Source organism: Ceratotherium simum, chromosome 5 (genome assembly GCF_057802395.1).
Source record: "Ceratotherium simum simum isolate JZ-2026a chromosome 5, ASM5780239v1, whole genome shotgun sequence".
NCBI classification, from domain to species: Eukaryota; Metazoa; Chordata; class Mammalia; order Perissodactyla; family Rhinocerotidae; genus Ceratotherium; species Ceratotherium simum.
In genome coordinates this window covers 81,868,044-81,888,732 of record NC_141904.1, presented here as the reverse complement: position 1 = coordinate 81,888,732, position 20,689 = coordinate 81,868,044, and the positions used below count along the sequence as shown (strand labels likewise).

At 50.0% G+C, this 20,689-nt stretch overlaps 1 protein-coding gene across 1 annotated transcript in view; it reads left to right on the top strand.

Moving 5' to 3' along the window:
* Positions 1 to 20,689, top strand: part of RAD18 (RAD18 E3 ubiquitin protein ligase) — a 257,812-nt gene that overhangs the window by 43,508 nt on the left and 193,615 nt on the right. The window lies entirely within an intron of this gene.

Genomic DNA, 20,689 nt, shown 5'->3' with positions numbered 1-20,689 from the left:
CCCTTATACATCAAAGTCACAGTAATTTATTACACTAGGCCACTATTATTGTACGTGTAAGTTGGTTAGGAATGAAATTTGAGTCAAAGTTAAATTGCAAGGTCTTAAGTAATCAGTGGTTAATGAAGATAAAAAGGAAGCAGAAGCTGCAAAGTAGATGAGTCTGGTGCTGAAGGGAAGAAGAGATGAGAAGGTAGTTTGGGGAACGAGTAAGCACAAGATCAAGGAAGATTTTATTTTTTAAAATAGAAATTGTTTAAGCCTTTAGTCTCTTTCTTTCACTCTCTCTAGGGAGAGAGCAGGTGATACATGGAACAAGGTTGGGAGCACAAGAGATCGAGAGTCCAGTAATGAAGTTATCCTTGACATGCAGAAAGAACCCTTTTCTGAAACAGGAGAGAAGGGCAGAGAATAGGTCATCATTTAGAGAGACTTGGAAAAGGAGAGAAGGGAAACTGAAGAAATTAATGGTATCCAGGAGGTGGGGATCAATAGAATGATTGGCTCTTATGTTTGGTCTTTTTTTTGTTTTTAACTGAAGTACTATTGAAATACAGGATTATGTTAGTTTCAGTTGTACAACATAATGATTTGATATTTAGAAACATTATGAAATGATCATGACAGTAAGTCTAGTTTCTGTCAGTCTTCCTATCAAGTTGTGGAATATTGTCAACTATATTCCCTGTACTGTATATTACATTCCCATGGCTTATTTATTTTATAACTGGAAGTTTATACCTTTTAATTCCCTTTACCTATTTCACCCAACCTACCACCCCTCTCCCCTCTGGCAACCAACAGTTTGTTCTCTGTTTCTATGACTCTGCTTTGTTTTGTTTGTTGATTTGTTTTGTTTTTTAGATTCCACATGTAAGTGAAATCATACAGTATTTGTCTTTCTCTGACTGACTTATTTCACTTAGCATAATACCCTCTGGGTCCATCCATGTTGTCACACATGGCAAGATTTAATTCTTTTTTATGGTTGAGTAATTTTCCGTTACACACACACAAACACACACACACACACACGCACACACACACACACACACCCACCCACAACTTCTTTATCCATTCATCTGTTGATGGGCACTTAAGTTGCTTCCATATCTTGGCTATTGTAAATAATGCTGCAATGATCATAGGAGTGCATATGTCTTTTCCAATTAGTGTTTTCGTTTTCTTCAGGTAAATACCCAGAAGTAGAATGGCTGGATCATATGGCAGTTGTATTTTTAATTTTTTGAGGAACCTCTGTACTGTTTCCCATGGTGGCTACACCACTTTACATTTCCACCAACAATGCAAGAGGGTTTCCTTTTTTCCACATCCTCACCAACACTTGTTATTTTTTGTCTTTTTGATGATAGCCATTCTGGCAGATGTGAGGTGTGATATCTAATTGTGGTTTTGATTTGCATTTCGCTGGTGATTAGTGGTGTTGAGTACCTTTTAATGTGCCTGTTGGCCACCTGTATGTCTTCTTTGGAAAAATATCTGTTGAGCTCCTCTGCCCATTTTTTCATTGGATTGTTTGTTTTTTTGATAGTAAGTTATATGAGTTCTTTATAAGTTTTGGATATTAACCCCTTATCGGATATATGATTTGCAAATATGTTCTCTCATTCAGTCAATTGCCTTTGTGTTTTGTTGATGGTTTCCTTTGCTGTACAAAAGCTTTTTAGTTTAATATAGTCCTGTTTGTTTATTTTTGCTTTTGTTGCCCGTACCTGAGGAGACATACCTGAAAAAAAAATGTTGCAAATAGCAGTGTCAAAGAGCTTACTGCCTGTTATTTTTTCTAGGAGTTTTATGGTTTCAAGTCTTTAATCATTCATGTCTTTAATCCATTTTGAGTTTATTTTTGTGTATGGTGTATGATAGTGGTCCAGCTTCGTTCTTTTGCATATAGCTGTCCAGTTTTCCAAGTGCCATTTATTGAAGAGACTACCTTTTTTCCCCTTGTATATTCTTGCCCTCTTTGTTGAAGATTAATTGACTGTATATGTGTGGATTTATTTCTGGGCTCTCTATTCCACTCCATTGATCTGTGTGTCTGTTTTTGCCAGTACCATACTGTTTTGATTACTACAGCTTTGTAGTATAGTTTGAAATCAGAGAGCATGATAACTCCAGCCTTCTTCTTTCTCAAGATTGCTTTCAGGGTCTCTTGTGGTTTCATTTAAATTTTAGGAATAATTTGTTCTAGTTCTATGAAAAAGGCCATTGGCATTTTGATAGGAATTTCATTAAACCTGTAGATTGCTTTGGGTAGTATGGACATTTTACCAATATTACTTCTTCCAATCCATGAGCACAGTATGTCTTTCCATTTATTTGTGTCATCTTCAGTTTCTTTCTTCAGCATCTTATAGTTTTCAGAGTATAGGTGTTTTACCTCCTTGGTTAAATTTATCCCTAGGTGCAATTGTAAATGGGATTGTTCTCTTAATTTCTCTTTCTGATATTTTGTTGTTAGTGTGTAGAAATGCAACAGATTTCTGCATATTACTTTTGTGTCCTGCAACTTTACTGAATTCTTTTACTAGTTCTAGTGATATTTTGTTGGAGTCTTAAGGTTTTCTGTATAGTGCCACGTCATCTGCAGATAGTGAGTTTTACTTCTTGTTTTCCAGTTTGGATGCCTTTTATTTCTTTTTCTTGCCTAATTGCTGTGGCTAGGACTTCCAATAAATAAAAATGGTGAAAGTGGCCATCCTTGTCTTCCTCCTGATCTTAAATGAAAGGCTTTCAGCTTTTCACTGTTGAGTATATTAGCTGTGGATTTGTCATATATGGTCTTTATTATGTTGATGTATGTTCCCTCTATACCCACTTTGTTGAAATGTTTTTTTATCATAAATGTATGTTGAGTTTTGTTAATTGCTTTTTCTGTATCTATTGAGATGATCATATGATTTTTTTTTTTTTTTTGGTGAGGAACATCAGCCCTGAGCTACCATCTATGCCAATCCTCCTCTCTTTGCTGAGGAAGACCAGCTCTGAGCTAACATCTATTGCCAGTCCTCCTCCTTTATTCCCCCAAAGCCCCAGTAGATAGTTGTATGTCATAGTTGCACATCCTTCTAGTTGCTGTACGTGGGACGCGGCCTCAGCATGGCTGGAGAAGTGGTGCGTCGGTGCGCGCCCGGGATCCGAACCCGGGCCACCAGTAGCGGAGCGCGCGCGCTTAACCGTTAAGCCATGGGGCCGGCCCTTCCCTGTTGATTTTCAACGCCCAGTGTTTTGGGGGCTCCTCTCTCCTGTGCCAGATCTAAGGGTTGAGGTGCCTGATGTGGAGTTTGAATCCCTCACTCCTCAAGGAAACGTTTAGTACCTTTGAGATCTCTCCTGATTGTGGATTGCTGCAGCTGGGGTGTGGGTTTTTTTTGGTGAGCCCATGAGTCTGCCCCTTTTACCTGTTTCGATGCTGTCCTTTTATCATTTGTTGTGGGGGCTCTGTTCACCCAATTTTCAGGTCTGTTTCAGAGGGAATTAGTCTAAACGTAGTTGTAGATTTCTTGTGTCTTTGGGAGGAGATGAGTTTAGGATCTTCCTTTGCTGCTGTCTTGAACTCCCCTCTGTTTGGTCTGTTTTGAAGGACTTAGAAGAATATTTTCCAAAAACCATGTTAATAAGGCAGGGCCATTATATTATATTTTGTAATTAAAGGTAAAATGGTGTCACTTAATTTTTATGGGTAAATCTGGAGTGAAGGCAGGTTCTGAGGGACAAACTCATGCTGTCATAACTTACAAAAGCTGACATAGAAAGTGTAATGATGCTTTATTAATTTACAGTGGGGGACATCAATTGACAGTTCTTATCATAGTGTTTGTAACTTGATCGTTACCTTTCTTCCCCTAGCAGAACCTTTTTTTTCAAATGAAATATTACAATGAGCCATCACACGTAAAATAGATAAGATTGCCCTGCTCCATTAAAGTGGAGATGGAGGCCTGGGGGCTGTGCTGCTCCACCTGACCTCCCCCTTTGTCCCTGCCTGTTATCCACGGTGGCTTCTGGGCCCCGAGACACCTCCACGGATCCCTGCAACAGATCCCTGTGCAGTCTTGTGTACACATTCCCCCCTCCTAGTGGGTAAGATTGTTGACAAGAATAAAATTTACATTTTTCGGTCGTTTAGTCAGTTAGAATTTGGAATAAATGAAACTGGATCGTCCCGAGGATTATTTCCCCTAAGCCGTGAAAATCTGAGACCTGCATTTCTCTTTAGAAATGAATGAGTTGGGAGTATAGAAGCTGAGCATTTTCTCCTTGAAGTGTGAGGAATCAACACTGATAATCTTGCTTGGACTTCTCTTTTTCTAGAGGCATCCGTCCTGTTTCTTCTGACACATTTAGCTCTGTCAGTTTATCCAAAGACATACTCATCCATGTATCATCAAGTTCAAGTTCCAATAGTGGTTCCAAATCCTGCTCCATGGAATACTATAGTCCTGCCACTTGCTCTGGAGTGCAACTGCACTGCACTGCACTGCATGCTGTATTTCCCTCTTAGGGAAAGATTCATTACACAAGTTAGTGTATTGAAGGCTCTGAGAAGTCCTGCATCAAAGATAATTGTTGGATTTTGTTTAATCCAGTAATTTCTTTTTTTTTTTTTTTTAATTTTTATTTATTTATTTATTTATTTCCCCCAAAGCCGCAGTAGATAGCTGCATGTCATAGTTGCACAGCCTTCCAGCCGCTGCATGTGGGACGCAGCCCCAGCATGGCCGGAGAAGCGGTGTGTCGGCGCGCGCCGGGGATCCGAACCCGGGCCGCCAGCAGCGGAGCGCGCGCACCCAACCGCTAAGCCACGGGGCCGGCCCTAATCCAGTAATTTCTTAATTTCTTTGACCCTGAAACCTTTTTTCTCTCATAACTCACATCTTGCAAAACTGTAGTGTTTATGAAGATACACTTAGGGAATCATTGAGCCACATTTCTCTTTAGTTACATCCTGGTCCTGGGCTCTGATCTAAGCATCTTTGAAATTTTTTTTTTTTTTTTTTTTTTTTTTTGGTGAGGAAGACCAGCCCTGAGCTAACATCTGATGCCAATCCTCCTCTTTTTGCTGAGGAAGATTGGCCCTGGGCTAACATCTGTGCCCATCTTCCTCTACTTTATATGGGACGCCGCCACAGCATGGCTGGACAAACAGTGCATCGTGTGTGCCTGGGATCCGAACCTGTGAACCCCGGGCCGCTGAAGCGGAGCGCATGCACTTAACTGCTGCACCACCGGGCTGGCCCCAGAATCTCTGACATTTAAAAAATTTTCCCCACAGCACCCTGACAGGCCACATCCTCAATGTGGATAACAGCCTTTCACTCCTCTAGATTCATATCAGTTGATTCAAAGAATACTTTTCCTTTTGTTGTCCTCAGAATCTGAGGACCCTGAGATGCATTACTCAGTTTCAGTAAATAATGGAAGAAAAATCAGTTTCATTTTCTTGTTTTGGGAGACATTTATCAGGCTTCATATTTTAAAATTCTTGAGAAAAATTGTTGATTTTTGCTGGTGCTTTTCATTGTAAATGCCAGTGCACAGTACAGTTTTCCATTAGAATTTTATAGTCATAAGTTCAGTCGTCTATCCTTGATAAAATAAATGTTTTAGATACTGACTTAATGAATTTTCCCTCACAATGTGCTTGTATAAACTCCTATAAAATGTTTCAGCTCTTGCTACCTACTGTGATTTTATTTAGCCATAATCATGTCAATCTTGTAGAGTTCAATGAGCTGTCATTATAAGAAAAGCAATTTTTAGAAAAATATAATCTGTTCAGGGTTTGCAAGTCTTTCTGTAGTTAACTCTGGCTTTTAGACTTTATTGATAGAGCATAAAAGAAATAATTTAGCCAGGGAATGGTACTGTTGGTTAATAGAGAAACGTTTGGTTGTTTTCAGTCTATATTTGACGGTACTATTTCTCTCAGTATGGTCTGTGGACCATTTGCCTCAGATTTACCCTGTGGAATCTATATTAAGATTTTAGGTCTCCACTTCAGAACAGAATCAGAATTGGTGGGTTGTGTGCAGAAGTGCCTGAGAATCTGCATTTTAAATAAGCTTTCCAGGTGGTTCTGAGATGCACTAAGTCTGGGTAGCATGGCCTTGTGTGAACTAGTTGTATCCAACTCCTTTGTAAAATCTTTTTTTTATTATTTATTAAGGTATAATTGACGTATAACATTATATTAGTTTTAGGTGTACAACATAATGATTCGATATTTGTCTATATTGTAAAATGATCACCACAATAAGTGCGATCCCTGCCCTCTCAAGTGTGCAGATACCTTCCCTATGCTGAGCATCCATGGACTCTCTATCTGCTCCATTCCTTGTGGATTACCTTGTGTCCGTCCATCCAGCCATCTACCTGTCTATCATGGAGTTGAGGTCAGAACATCAGGTTTTACTGCTTTTCAGCTGTGTGACCCTGGGCTAGTTCTCCTTTCTAAGCCTCAGTTTCCTCATCTGTAAAGTGGGAATGATAATAATAGCACATACCTTTTGAGTTGTTATGAGGATTCAATGAGTTACTGCACATGAAGTGTGTGCAACAGTCCTGGCACATAGCTCTATATGAGAATGAGTTGTTGTTACCAGAGCTGATGCGCCTCTAAGGGCCATGGCAGCATGGCAAATCAAAGAGCAGAGGGAGGAAACTCCTTTGTTCATCTCCCCAACTAATCCCCACCACCCGCACACACTGGGGCTCCCTCTGTAAGCAGCTGGCTCAGGAAGACCGTGCTGGTGCCCTGGGAGATGCAGTGGCCTTTGGATGTATCCAGTCCTCACGCCTGGGCCAGACATCTGCTGGCAGCGGGCCTCAGACAGTTCAGTCAGCTTTCCCCAGCTGGCTCCCTGACAAATGTCTCTATATGCTATTCTGGTACGGTTGATGCAAAATGACAGCACAGCTAAAGGGGTTAAATTAACTCAGATCTTGACTCAAGAGTCACCTTCTCATGGGGAGAGCTCCGTCCTCCGTCCTCCTCTCTGCTGCATCTTTGAATCTCACGCCAGCCACGTGGTGCACTGCCTGGTAACCTGTCCACCTGCCTGGCTACAGAGACAGAGAGGCCAGAGGGTCTGCAAGGCGGTTGGGAGACAGGCGCTGGAAGCGCGTCGGTCTCCATGGGGACGAGGGGCGGGGGCCATGCCGCGGCGGAGGGACATCGGGGGCGGGGCGCGCGCCTACCGCTGGCGCGGGGAGGGCGGTTGGGGGGCGCGGGGAGGGCGGTTGGGGGGCGCGGGGAGGGCGGTTGGGCGAAGGGGGTCTCCATGGGGACGAGGGGCGGGGCCAGGTCTCAGTGGCGGGGACGTCGGGGGCGGGGCGCGCGCTCAAAGCCTTTTAAAGGCCCGAGCACAGGCCTGTTCGGTGTGACTCTTGGGGGGCGGCGGAGTGGGTGGGACGGGAAGCTAGGGAAGGCGCCCCCGCCGGCGCTGGTAGGGAGAAGGAGAGAGCCAGGGGGCTGGGGGTGGGCGCGGGAGGTCGGACTGGGGAGGGCAGGGCACAGCCTGGACTACAGGGGTCGAGTGGGGGGAGTAGTTCACTCCGCTCCGTAGGGGCGTTGGACTTCGGCAGCCAAACATGGCTGTGGGGGGGAACCTCCCGCTGCTCTCTGGGGTAGAGAAGGGCACCGTCCCTTCAGGGCTCCTGAGTCTGTGGGAGTCAGCACTGCACATCTTTCAGGTGTAGCACAGGGCTCCACAAGGATTGACGCTGGCCTTGGTCGTTACTTGCTTGAACTATGCGACATCCTCATGGGTGGTGTTTAACCCTAAGGATGAAGACTTTGTCCTTCCCGAGAACCATCCTGCTCCCCAGACACAAAGCTGCTCCTAAGACCACACCTGGCCTGCATGTTCTGCCAACATCCCCTCCGAGCCACCCTTCAAACAGGCGTAGGGGCGAAGGCAGGCGCCCGGCGCAGACCCTGTGCCTGCGCAGGGCAGCTTCCAGTGGGATGGGAGGTGGACTGACACAAGTTGTCTCCACCTTTGTCAACACTCATTCCCCAGCTAGGGGGAACTGCTCCTCAGCAATCCTAAGGCGTCAGGTGGGAGGGCAGGGGGAGGTGCTGTCTCCGTCTTCACCCCAGGCTCTCCAGACACCTAGTTTAATACTCCTGGCAGAAAAGACCAGGCCAAATCTCTGTACTTCATGAAGGCTCTTAATATTTCATTTATTCAAACAAACGTTTACTGAGCATCTACTGTGTGCCAGGTACAAAGGATTCGGTGATACACAAGACAGACAAGCCGACATTTGGGTGGGGAGACTAGGATATAAATGCAAAAACTCCAAGTAGTGATAAGTGCTATGAAGAAAAACATGAAAAAGTGATGGTGAAAGATGGGGTAACCCTACCTCAGATGGGGTGTTTAGGGAGGGCTTTTCTGAGGAGGGCTTACTAACTTGATTGGCAAGAAGGGACTGGGCCTGTGAAAGTCCGCGAAGAGAGAGAACACAGCACAGAGGCACTGCTGTGGGGTCTGGCTCAGCTGTCCAAGGCGTGGACATCAAAGGCAGGCAGCGGGGCCGGCAGGACTGGGACCACGACAGACCTGGGCTGTGGGGAGGCAGTTGGGTTTTATTCTAAATGTGATGGGAAGCCACCCAAGTGTTTCTGCAGGGGTGGGCAGGATTCGATGGGGACTTGGAGAAAACCCTGGCCTCTGTGAAGATCTGGCAACAGGGAGACCCACTTCGAGGCTTTCTCAATGTTCGAGGGCAGATGGTGCAAAATGGGTAGGTCCAGAATGCAGTGTAGATGTCAGAGAGTGCTCAGTCTCTCCTGACACTCTTTTTTGAGGCTAAACAGCTCCTTCCACTGTTTCCAGTGAGGCGTGGTTCTGGGGCCCCGGCCTGGATGGACAGCCTTCTAATGGTTGTCTTCCGCACCGAGACAAGGCCGGCACATAGCCCAATGCCTGTCCCCATACCGTGGCTTCTCTTTGGCCTTGCTCTCCCCTCCCCACGCCCAGCCAACTGGACAGATGAGGGGTCCAGTGGGGCAAGAGCACTGGACTGGGAATTAGACTTGGAGTGCAGTTGGCACACCGGGGCCCTCCCTGCCTCTCCTCTGGACCTGAGCTTCTCCATGTCACATGGGGGCAGGGCAGATGGGCCAGCAAGACAGATTCCCATTGGGCCCTGAGTGGTCCCAAAGCATTCCTCAAGGGCCACCTCTTTCAAGAATTATTATCTGATTAGAGGGGAATAAAGGAAGGGAACATGTTCTTTGAGAGCCATTTATGTCAGGCTCTAGATGAGGTGTTGGTTGGGTTGGGTTTTTTTTCCCCTTTCTCAACTATAACTGAGTTGGGTCTAGGGCCCAGGAGTTAGATTCATTTCTAGATTGTCATCATTCAATGCTACACAAGACAGACAGGGTCTTGGGGTAGGGGGACAGATATTAAGCAAGTAAATAAAAAATAACTTAGAGAAAACTTATGAGAAAAGGAATCAGGATGACAGGATTGAAGGAACCAATGGAGATCAAGAGTTGGGGGCGGTTCCTGGAAAAGGATTCAGGCCAGCCAGACAGCTGGCGCCACAGCCCAGCACACGGTGTGTCAGCGCCGGGTGTGCCTGATGGAGAGAGGGGGCCATAGGGAGGGCAGGAGCGCCGGGTGATAAAGTCGAAGAGGTCTGCGGGGCCTGGGTGCTGCGGGGCATGGTTGGGGAGCAACAAGCTCTGGTTCTCCTCGTAAAGGCTACTCGGACTGCCTCTAAGTAAAGGAAGGACTGGGTTGAAGTTGGGGAGGAAGGGGGAGGTGGCAGGGCATAGGAAGCAGAGGGACCAGACAGGAGAAGAAGATGGTAGTGTGGGCCAGGTGGCTGGCGGCCATCTGAAGAGGCAAGTCTCTCTGCTACACCCTACCTGATGTGGCCATAATGTCCCCCCTCTGCCGGCCCTCTCCGAGAATGGCCATTAGGGAGCAGGGTCTGGTTTGAGGTTGTGAGCCCCATCTCAGGAGGAAATGTCTAGGGCAGCTGTCAACCCGTGACTGACAAGGAGAACGTTTCAGGATCCCCAAGATTGGACAAGCAAATAACCGTATGAATAAAATCCTGTGAGCCTTGCAAAGGTCACAGGAGGCTCTCCACTAGGCTTTTCAAAGGTGTCGCAACCCCTGGGGGGCCCCTGCCTGTTCTACAAGTCGGCCCAGGGGGGCCCAGGGCACAGACACTGTGAGTCGGGACCCGGGAGGGTCAGTGCTGTGACGGGAGACACAAGTGCACTGAGCTGGACCTGAGAGGGAATCCCACCTTGTTCAGCCAACAAAGATTTATTGAGGGCCTACTATGTGCCAGGCCCTGTGCAGCAGTGAGGTAGATGGGTTCCCTGCTCTAGTGAGGGTGACAGGCCTGAGACAGGATAATTTGAGAAAGTGGCAAGTGGTATAAAACAAAGTACTAGAAAGTGATGTGGGTGACACACCTTGAAATGGGGTCAATAGCAAGTGCTTCGCTGTCTTTTCCTGGCCATGGATTATTGGAGATGCTACCCCGTTTCTCTCCAGCCTCAGTTTCCTCGTCTGGGCAGTGGAGGTAGAAATACCACCCCCATAGGATGGTTCAGTTCCTGGCAAGTGGTGCCTGCGTGGTGCCCCCAGCTATATCTGCTGAGCGCGGGGCTGCAGGCTACTCTCACACCCTGTAGATCTTGAACTTCTCTCCCAGGAAGAATGTCTTCACAAATGGAGGCTGCTTGTAAAGGGAGATAAAGCCAAGATGCCCGTGAAGGATGCCAGTGCACACGCACTACACCGGCAACAGCATCCATCACTTCCCGACCCAGACTTGCACTCAGCTTGTCCCCAAAGGTTGTCTCCACTCACCATGCAAAGACTTTAAGCATTTTCCTGCTTTTTCTGGGTTTCCTGGTGCGTACTCCTGTTCCACTCCCCTTTGTTGTGAATGCCCTGTTCAAATGACCTTCTCTGCCTCAGAATGACATGTCTCACTTCCTCTAGAGTGCAGAAGGAAGAATCATTGAGTCAATCAAACAGAAGTACTTACTGAATACCTACTATGCGACAATCACTCTCCTGGTGCTGGAGATGGATTAGATAGGCAAGGCTCCCGCCCTCCTGGGGTTGTTGCAGACGGGGCTGCTTCAAAATACCAGGAAACTCAAACCTCAACTGGAAATGGCTTCTTCCAAATAAAACCACTAAGTACTTGACATATGTCCTTCTATTCAATCAGACTTCACTTTAAGGAAGGCATTACCAATCGGACACTAACTTTCCTGTGGTCAGAGAGCTGGTCGTTATTAAGCCAGGACTACACCCAGAGCTCCTTGTCCCCAGCTAGGGAGATGACCCCTCCATGTCTTTCACTCCTATCAATATGCAGCTTTGCACGCACATGGCAGCAATCAACGTGTATGGAATAAGGAACGAGCAGAGGTAGTGAGTGAATGAATAGAGATTACAGAAGCTACAAGAAAGACCTGGAGGAAAAAAGATGGAATTAGACTCAGTGTCAAAGGATAGATAAATTTTGGAGAAAGTGATGAGGCTAAGAGCCCTCTAGGTACGGCCAAACACCTGAAGGCAGGCCCTTCGATGAGGAAAACTCTAGCATCTTCAAGGACCAGGGGCTGGACCAGGTGTGAAGGTGGGGTGGCAATGAGAAAGAAGCCTTGGGGAACAGATTATAAGATGGCTTCAAGGCAGGACTCAGAAGTCAGACTCGGTTCCCTAAGGCACTGGGCAGCCATGAAAAGTTGCAGAGCAATGAAGTGCCAAGGTCAAAGGGGTAATATAGAAAGGTCAAGGAGCAATGGTAGGAGAGAAGAGACAGGAGAAAACCCGGGTGCAGAGAGAGGAGCCAGCTGAGGGACAGAGAGCTCCAGAGAGGGACACACAGGCAGACACCAACTAGGTGTTGGGTGGGAGATGGCCAAGAGTGGAGGGCACAGCAGGAGTCAGCTACAACGTGGGAGGCTTCAAGAATGATGCAGTTTTGTCTGATACTGAGAAACCAAGAGGCTGAGCAGATTTAATAGAAGAGAAATGCTGACTCTTTTTTTTTTTTTTTTTTGTGAGGAAGACTACAACTGAGCTCATATCTGTGCCCATCTTCCTCTATTTTGTACGTGGGACACTGCCACAGCACGGCCTGAGAAGCAGTGCATAGGTCCATGCCCGGGATCCAAACCTGCGAACCCCGGGCTGTGGATGAGGAGTACGTGAACTTAACCATTGCACCACCAGGCCAGCCCTGAGATATGCTAACTCTTGATTGGGATGTTCCATTTAAGACCAGCAGGCTGAAAGCTAACAAGTTCCGACACACGACCTACAGTGCATCCATATAAATCTCCTATCCTCTTGTCACATGAAACAAACCTCTCATGGTGGCCTGGGAAGTGGAGGTGGCCCCCCAGCCCGACCCCACCCCGGGCTGGAGGGGCCGTCAGGCTACCTCCAAGCTAGATCTCTGGGAACTCCATTTTATGTCAGTCCCCACGTTTTGTATCCTCTTGGCCTCAGCATCAACTGTCAGCTCCTTTGCTCCCTGGCTGGGTCGGTGGTTTCTCAGACCCCCAGGCCCCCGGAGCTCATGGCCCAGGTGTAGGGGGGTGAAGGGCCAGAGCCCCTAACAACGTCCCCATTTGGGGCTTCACAACACACGTTTGCCTTGTACAAGGTGGTATTTAGAGATTGAGATCTGAATGAAAGGAGCCAGCCACACAGCAAGCGCAGAGGCACTGAGGTGGGAGCCCGCCCCCCGCCGCCCCGGGTTGTGTGAGGAACACAAAGGCCAATGTGGCTGAGTACAGATTAATCCTAAGTCTGATGAGGCCCTTTAGCAGAGGCAGGACGCAGGGATCAGACATCTGTGTTAGACGCTCCCTCTGCTGCTGTGTGGAGGCCGGGAGAAGCCAGAGGGGAAGAGTGGAGAGCACGGCGGCTTGGGGAGAAGCGGATGGATGTGGGACCTGTTGAGGGGTCTAGACCCGACAGGAACTGGTGGGTTGGATGAGAGGGTAGAAGAAGAGAGAAATCAGAGGGGTGGCTGTGCTTTCAGACTAGAACTGTCTGTGAGAGTTTGGGGAGCAGCAGGTTTGCAAGAGAAAACCGGGAGCTCTATTTCAGCCCTGACACAGCAGGGATGTGTTTTAGACACCCCAGCGGAGACGACGGCAGGTGGCTGGGTGCCAGGTCTGCTGGTCATGAGAGAGACAGAAGTCAGGGGTGTCATCAGTGCAGGAAGTGTCAGAGCCCCAAGCCTGGACGAGCTCCCCTGGAGAGAGAGGACTCCCCTGACTCTGCACCCACAGGCATCATGTGCCTGCCTGAGCTTTCTCCAGACTGGCCCGGCCCTGGGAAAGGCATGTCTGTGAGACCTGGCCACTTCCAGATGCTCCTTTTTTCGTAGTTTGTCATTTTTCATTGGCTACTTGAGGCCTTCCCCACCTATACTCTCCTCAGAGGAGTGGCAGAGGGGCTACCTGTCAGTGTGGGGTTTGAGAGGCATCCCTGCAGGCTGGCAGGATCCAACCCTAGAGTTCTGGCTAACTGGACAAAGCCACTACCCCCCTGCCCAGCCCCAGGCCTCAGTCTCCTCGTCTGTATAACGAGGCCACTGGGACAAAACCACTTGGTCCCTTGCCAGCTCCCAGAGCCTGGAATGAGTCTTCCCAAGCCCTGGTCCACAGGTCCACAGGCAGCCCCCCTCTTGGCAAAAGTGCTCCCTCCACTGCCAGGCTAAAGAGCCCACCAGGGCTGGCATGGACTCGGAGCTGTGTCTTCTGTGTCCTCCACCATGGCCTGGGCCACACGGCCCTGCCCACTTGTGTCCACTCTCTCCACTGATTTCTTCTCTCCTCCAGTCATGGCCAGGCTCCCCGGGGCCTAAAGAACCTTCCCTCTGCCCCATGCTGGTGGCACTTCCTCCCTCACTGACCAGGTGCTGGGAGGCCGGCCCATCTAGAGGGGGTGAATGCTCAGGCCCATCCCTTCTGCCCCCCCACCTGAGTCGAATCTTCAGATGTTTTTAAGGGAAATCTGAAATCTGGACTGCATTTTTATCTGAAATTACCTAATTTTTTAATCCTGGAACTAATTTAGTGTTTTCTTAAAAACACTGGGTGAAACAGGAATAGCCCAGCCAGAGGGTCTCGCGGTGGTGAGCTTGGCCTTAGTGGCTGGACGCTCCCTGCTCTCCTCAGCTCTGCCGGCCGTGTCTACTCTGAGGTCCACTTTCCGAGTGGGCTGCACTGTGACGGACCAGCCCTTCTTCCTTGAAATTCTCTGCTCCCTAGCTTCCGTGACGCCAGCCACACCTGGTTTCCCTCCTTCCTTTCTGACCGTTCTTCTTCTGTCTCCAGTGGAGCCTCCTCCCTGTCCCCTCCAGGACAACCCTGGGAGGATCTCCCTCTCCCAGCCTGCTGCTGCAACCAGCTCCAAATTCACATTTCCAGCTTCCTCCTCTCCCGTGAAGCCTGGGCAAATGTTTCAGCCTGGAGGTGCCCTTGCTGCCCATGCTGGGGTTCCATCAGTAGAATCACCCTCTCTGTCCCTCTGACCTTTCAGAGACCCAAACTCAAGCCTCCCCTCCCCCTGGTTTCCTTGAGCCAGCTCTCTTCTGAGTGTCCCCCTTCCCACCGATCTCCGTGCACCCTGGTCCACCCTACTAGGGCCCACTGCCCCAGCACGGCTTCTGCTCCTGGACAGACATGCCTTTGTGGGGAGGGCAGCAGCATCTGCATCTTGCCTCTTCTCTCTTACCGCACAACATCCTCCACGCACCCTGGCCTGCACACACCTTCCATTTTCGGATCTCGAGGTCTTTGTTCAAGCCATGCAATCTCTGCAAGACCCTTCCAGCTCCCCAGTGCCGCCCAGGGCTCAGCTCAGGGGCTCTTTCAGAAACCTGCTGCCCCTCTGTTAGGAAGTTGGGATGGTCTTTCCTCATCTTGGCTGAGGTCTCAGGCCCTCAAGGTTCTCCTGACCCTGGGCACACGGTCTGCTCAGGGTAGCCTCCTTCCTGGGAGAGGAGCTTGGCCCTCTTTGCGGGGACTTGGGTTGCAGTCTGTTTGCCCTGGGCACCTAAGGCTCCATGCCCATGACCCACCCCCCACAAAAAAACACCCAGTCTCACATTTCCCAGCCTTAATTTCCTCCTCTCCTGGGACTTATTCACTGGCTTGTCGGAGAGCAAACTTGGTCTGTGCAATAGCTGTGAAAGGGGTGAGTGCCGACAAGAGGGGAGGGAACCAGCGCGCCAGCTCAGGGGTGCCTACTGGGGAAGAAGGCCCCAAAACGCACCCCCCCCTTTGGGACCTCAGGGCCTCCAGCTCTGTCCACCCCTGGAACCCCAATTCTCTGGCCTCCGGCCTCACCTACGCCTCCATGCTTAGGCCTCAGGGGACTGTTTATTGTCTGCGCCTCTGCCGCGGCCCCCAAGGTTGGGCGGAAAATCACTTAGCCCAAAAGGATTGGCTCTCCTCCTGAGTGTGTCTCTCCGTGGTCCCAGCTGCCCCAAGTGCAGGCTTCTTTGGCTTCAAGAAAGACTGTCTGGCACCTCCTCCGCACCCCCAATACTGGACCCAGCAGAGCTCAGAGCTGCCAGACTTGCAGGAGCTTCTGCAGTGGACTTCGTCTGGCACCCTGAGAGCAGGGAGCGACCCACTCTCAACTGCCCTCCCCATACAAGCTGGGGAGGGGAGTGGCGTGTGGCCCGTGGGGAGCTAAGAGCGACTCCCCTCCCCCATCCTCTCCCGGAACTCCTCTGAGGGTCACAGCCTTAAGATCGCCCACCCTACCCCACGCTGGAGCCACCGTTTGGCTTTGGGGGGAATGATGGCGGCTACTTGCACACCACAAAATGGGGCACTTGGGGCATCAGCAGCAGGGGATGGGGCGGATAGGAAATGTCTCCAGAGAGGCACCTTCAGTCATCCCCCGGCTTTCTCCCGTGTTGTGCCCTGGCCCCTGAGGCATAACAGTGTTACCAAACCAGGTCTGTTTTCGCCTGTCGCCCAGAAAGCCAAACACCAAGACTACGAGATTGCAGCAGAGAGAGGGTTTAATCACAAGGCAGCCAAGTGAGGAAACGGGAGAATGAGTCTCAAATCCACCTCCCCGATAATGGGGTCTCAGGGGTATTTATGGGGTAGGAGGCAAAGTGGTCTGAAATGTGGAGATAGATGATGGGAGGTGAGGAGAGGTGAGGTAATTGATGATCTGTGCAACCATAGTCAGACTTCATGCCTCTTCATAGGATGCATGTTCATAAAATGGCGGCGTTAGCATGACCTGGGGGTGGAGTTTTTAGCCTCTTGGCATCAAAAGGTAGCTTATCGGACATCTGTGCAGGCCCAGTTGATGGGTTGGTGGACTCAACTGGCCTGAAGTGGACAACGGGTTCTAATTCCTGAAAAACAGCTCAAACACCCATTACCATGGTGACCCAGGCTCCAGGGAGCTGTTATCTATACGATCCTAGTAGGAATCAGATAGCATATTGCCTGAACAGCACAGTTAACAATGGATGGGTAAACAGCTAAAAGCTATAATCAGTAATTGCAAAAAGGCAAGAAAACACTTTAGTTCCTAGCTATTTAATCTTCAATGGCTAGCTGTTTGCCAGTTTCAACAAGACCCTGGACACACAGCTGGAGAGTGCTTCCATTTGCTATCCTCTTTGACTCAGGCGGAGACCCCCCTCGAGGATGTCCTAGCTCACTTCACATTGCCCAGCCAACCACATGAGGGCGTGCCCTGTGTTAGTTCAGACACATTAAGGCTCGTCCTACGGGCAGGCCTGTCAAGACAAGAAGCCTGTCGAGGGCCAGAAGTCAGAGAAGCGCTCACACAAGAAGGGCGCTGCCCCCAGGAAGGACAAGGACAGCAAGCCTCAGAGGGTGGCAAATTCTAGGGGCTAGTATCCCCTCTACAGTATGGCCACAAGAATAGTATCATCCACAGGGCCATGCGGCCACCTCTGCTGGCAAGAAGACCCATATCAACAATTAGGAGCTCTTTAAGACCATTGGTGAAGGCAGCTTTGGCAAGGTGAAAATAGCCTTGCCCAACCAGGAGGGAGGTGGCCGTTAAGTAATTCAGAAGAATTTGCGGAGCTCCAGAATCAACGAACTTTTCCGTGACGTCCATTGGTGAAGGCAGCTTTGGCAAGGTGAAAATAGCCTTGCCCAACCAGGAGGGAGGTGGCCGTTAAGTAATTCAGAAGAATTTGCGGAGCTCCAGAATCAACGAACTTTTCCGTGACGTCCGCACCCTGAAGGCCTTGAATCACCCTAACGTAGTGAAGTTATCTGAGGTGATTCATACCAAGGAAACGTTATTCCCCGTTATAGAGCTCGTTAGTGGAGGAGATGTATGATTACTTAGCAAGCCATGGCCTCATGACAGAGGAAGAAGCCCGAGGCAAATTCCGCAGATAGTTTCTGCTCTCCACTAGTGCCACCAGAAAGGCATCATCAACTGGGACCTGAAGCTGGAGAACCTTCTGAACGTAAATGTTGCATACTTTGGCTTCAGCAATGTGTTCATCGTCCGTCAGCTGAGTACCTACTGCGGTAGCGCCTGTTATACTGCCCTGGAAATCTTGCAGCGCCAAGACTGCAATGGCCCCTTGTACACATATGGAGCCTGGAAGTCTTCCTTTACATTATTAAGGTCACTGCCTTTCTCGGAGGAGGACTTCAGTGCAGTGCAGCGGCGGGTACGGAGAGGGCGATACCCGCTTTGTGTGTTATCATTTGAATGCAGAAAACTCTTGAAAAAAATGATGACCCTCGGGGCCAGCCCGGTGGTGCAAGCGGTTAGGTGCGCGTGCTCCGCTGCGGGCGGCCTGGGGTTCGCCGGTTCGGATCCCGGGCGAACACCCACGCACCGCTTGGCAAGCCATGCTGTGGCCGTGTCCCATATAAAGTGGAGGAAGATGGGCACGGATGTTAGCCCAGGGCCAGTCTTCCTCAGCAAAAAAAAGAGGAGGATTGGCAATGGATGTTAGCACAAGGCTGATCTCCTCACACACACACACAAAAAATGATGACCCTCAACCCCAGGGAGCGACCAACTTTAAAAGATATCATGAAGGACCCGTGGGTGAACATGGGCCAGGAGAAAGTCAGGCCTTGCAGGGAGCTTCGCTGTGACAACAGGGACCCCTGGGTGACAGAAGCAATGATGAACATGGGTTTTGAGTGGGGCAAGATCCAGCATCTGTTAAGAAGAAGGGACTTTGATGAACTAATGGCCGTATACCAATATTGAGGTCTCAGAAACCCCAGGGGGAGTTCATCACTGTAAGGTCCGTCCGCCTACCTGTCCCCAACACCCAGCATTCTCTCCAAATCCCGGAGGTGCAGCCAGAGGTCTCTGCGCCCACTGGAAACGGCAGAGTGCGCCGGTTCTGCCCACCTGGTTCCGCAAGGCAGATGAGCGGCCTGAGGAGCACCAGGAGTCAGGGCTGAAGGCCTGAGAACCTGCCAGTCCGCTACCCAGCCTAGAGTCGAGGACTGCCACCCCCACCCCAGCCCCCAGCATGGCCCTGGGGCCTTCCCCTCCACCCACAGCTCCAGCAACCGTAGTGGAGCCCCAGGGAAAACCAGTGCCCCCCGCCGAGGGTGCAGCAGTGGAGACTTTGCCGACACTGGGCAGCCTGATGGGGTGACCTCAGTTTCTCCCTCTGGCCCCAGCCAGGGCCAGTGGGGGTGCCACTGGGAGAGTCTTAAAGTTTTGGGGATGCTTCTGTTTTTGTTTGCAAAGAACCAGCATAGCAAACACAACGGAGTGAAGCCACTTTAATCTCTGGCAGAGACAAATCAGATTGTGAGGAGGTCAAGCCACACCCCTGCATTGTAATTGGAGAGCACGATGTTGAGCTCCGGGGAGCCTGGCAATGTGGTGTGGGAGTTTGGCCAGAGGCTGGACGCATTCAGCTGCGAGTGGGAGCAGGGCAAGCAGTACAGGCTGTCTGTACACGGATGTCCAGGCGAGAGGATTGGGTCCAGTGGATGACAGAGATGTGCAAACTGCTGCGGCGTTCTCTGCACGGGATTCAAGTCAAAAGGGTATCTGAGGGCCGGCCCCGTGGCTTAGCGGTTAAGTGCGTGCTCTCCGCTGCCGGCGGCCCGGGTTCGGATCCTGGGTGCGCACCGAGACACCACTCCTCCAGCCATGCTGAGGCCGTGTCCCACATACAGCAACTAGAAGGATGTGCAGCTATGACAGACAACTATGTACTGGGGCTTTGGGGGAAAAATAAATAAATAAAATCTTTAAAAAAAAAAAAAAAAAAAAGTATCTGGCACCCGCATGGCCTTCAAAAGCATCGTATCCAAAATACTTGCTGAACTTAGAGGACGGCCTGGAGGCGCCCGGGGGACACGAGGAGAGGCCTCCCTAGCTGCAGGTCTGCCAGACCGGACTCTTCTTCTCTGTCTCTTCTTCCATCTTTGTGGGGAAGAGGGACGGTTCTTGTAAAGTACTTGGTTTTCCAAGTCTTGTAATAAACTTGATGCTCCAGAAAGATGTGGCACAGAGACGCTGTTTTGCATCCTCCCTGCACAGGATGGGGCTGTACATGCTCCAGTGTGAGAAATGTGCAGTGATGTAGTGCTTGGGGTTAGTCAGAACAACTAAACAGGAAAGCGACTTAGAATTATGATGGTAACTCTCAACAGCAATGAACGTGCTTCTGAAGGGAAAAGGCTGTGAGCCATATTGCAGGGCAGAAAGGTAGAAACTGGGTACTGACATTACCTAACATTCTCAGAAGGCCCAAGGGAAACTTCTGTGGCCTTGATTAACTACAACCAAGAGGTCCGTAATAGCATAACGAAGTCCCATGAGCCAGCCTGTGTGGGGCGTCAGAGAAGTGGCATGTGTGTGGGCCCCCAGAGCGGCTTCAGGGTTGCTTACAATGCAGCTGAGTTTTCTGACTACAACACAGGAGTTGGGCCTTTCCACTGTGAGGATTTCTCCTGTTTATAACAGTGGCACAGAGCAGTCCCTCTAAGAGTCCTGACCGAAGTATGGGCTGTTTAGCCAGCTCAAGGTTCCAGGGGAGCTCCAGGGGCAGCCAGACATCCTGGGGGGTCCAGAGGGAGGGTTCCTCTATCAGGGAGCTTCCACATGGGCTCCTAAGAAGCCCAAGGAATGTCCAGGAGGCCCCTGTCTGCTTCTCAAGGGGCTGGGTTGCAGTGTGTGCAGAGTCTTTCAACGTGATCACGAGACTGCCCAGGGACGGCCCCAGCATCTGGCCGGTCAGAGAGGACTTTCCTTCTCCCTCCGAGAGCAGGGCCAGGGGAAGTAAGAAGAGGGCTGGGGATGGGCTGGGAGTCTTGTGACTCCCCCTTCACGTTCCCTGTTTTGGTTTTCTTGACACTAAACAGCCCGACATGTGGTCAACCAGTGTCGCTCTCCTTGAATTCTGTGCATGGCTCTCATTCCCTTCAGGGCAAGTCCCAGTTCCTTAGTGGGCTTTCGGGATCCTCTGTGACTTGTCCCCTGCGGACCTTTTCCCTACCACCCCTCCTTGCACTTGACTCACACTGAATTGTTCAGTCTCCCGCAGATGCTCTGCCCATGAGGTTTACTCTCTGGGAAGCCTTCATGCCAGGCACTTGGCCAAACTCCATCGGGCTCCCCGAGATGAATCAGACATAGATCCT